This window comes from Haematobia irritans, chromosome 1, assembly GCF_050003625.1.
Source record: "Haematobia irritans isolate KBUSLIRL chromosome 1, ASM5000362v1, whole genome shotgun sequence".
In the NCBI taxonomy this organism is placed as follows: Eukaryota; Metazoa; Arthropoda; class Insecta; order Diptera; family Muscidae; genus Haematobia; species Haematobia irritans.
Window position 1 is genome coordinate 274710842 of NC_134397.1, and position 1299 is coordinate 274712140.

The 1299-nt window shown below is 32.9% G+C and overlaps 1 long non-coding RNA gene across 1 annotated transcript; it reads left to right on the top strand.

Annotated features, from left to right (window-relative positions):
• Window positions 1–433: 433 nt before the first annotated feature.
• LOC142219776 (uncharacterized) lies at window positions 434–921 on the top strand. The gene is made up of 2 exons (XR_012717763.1): window positions 434–664; window positions 733–921. It is a non-coding gene; the product is annotated as an uncharacterized LOC142219776 (long non-coding RNA).
• The last annotated feature ends 378 nt before the right edge of the window (window positions 922–1299 follow it).

Sequence of the window (1299 nt, forward strand, 5' to 3'; positions counted from 1 at the left end):
AATAAAAATAAATTATACCATAAGCAAAATGCATAACAAAAATCAGGTAAATTTTTTTCAATTACACTTTCCTTTTTTGTGTTCACATAAAACCACGTGCCACTTCTGAATAAATAAATTAACACAAAACACAATAATTCCGTATTCTCCGTCCATTTCAAGAAACAATCAACACACCACTGACGCGTAAAATGAAAATCGTGTGTACCTGCTCAATGTTTTTATAAAATTATTTTCGCTGCAAACAAGTTAAAAAATCAAATGGTCACGAAAACAATGTACATGGTCTTTATGGTCATGTAATGGTTCTAGACATGTCTATATGTAACCTATAAAAATACTTTTTTCTCTGCAAAAAAGTAAAAAAAAAATAATGATCAGGTACATGATTTTCCCGAATATCCCTGCCAGCATTTGAAAGTTCCATTTCATCCTCATCGCTACCACAGTCTCGTAAATGTCACCACAACCATCGCGAACTGTGATGGGGGAAGCATATCAAAAAGTACAAAATGTACATGAAAGTATTTTGCCATCACTACTGTTAGAAGAGCCATTTTATTTTTTGTGAAACGCCAAGCGCAACCAGCTTGTTATATTTTATTTAAATAAAAACGAAAATAAAATGCTGAAAACATAGTTATTACGCTTAAAATTGTGAAAAGTAAATTGGTGAACAATTTTTGACTTTCCAAATGGAATAAAGTGATAGTTTTTCAAATATTTTTCCAGACACGCTGCCTCCATTGGGAATAAAAGTACTGGCTGATAGACGCTACAACATTTAACTTACAACTTGTAACTCAACATCAATCTCTTATTAATGCATAAAAATGTGTTAAATGTGATGTGATAGCCGTATAAATGTTATATTTATGAGAATTTATAAATGTTTCATAAAATTAATAAACAACTAAACAATCGTGTTTTATTTGACCACAATGATTCTTTTACAACTATCTTAAAATGCACTTTGTCTGATTGTTTGAAGGGGCTCTTATCGGCGTCCTTCTAAATGTATCCAGAAGGGCTCCTAATAATTGCACTCATGCGATACTTTTTTGTAGTAACTTGGCGTGGTACAACTTCTCAATAGTGACGGCGCTTTTCCGAGGAGTTTTGGATATCGTATACGACTGTTTTCGACGTAGTGGGGATTCTCTGAAGCGCCCCCCAAATTCAAAAAATGTTGGCAGGGTATGTAATGGTCTCAAATTCTATCATTTAAATAATAGAACATGTTTGCGGCATTTGAGAACCATTTAAATGCTTATTGCCAACATATAATTTTCTCCGCTC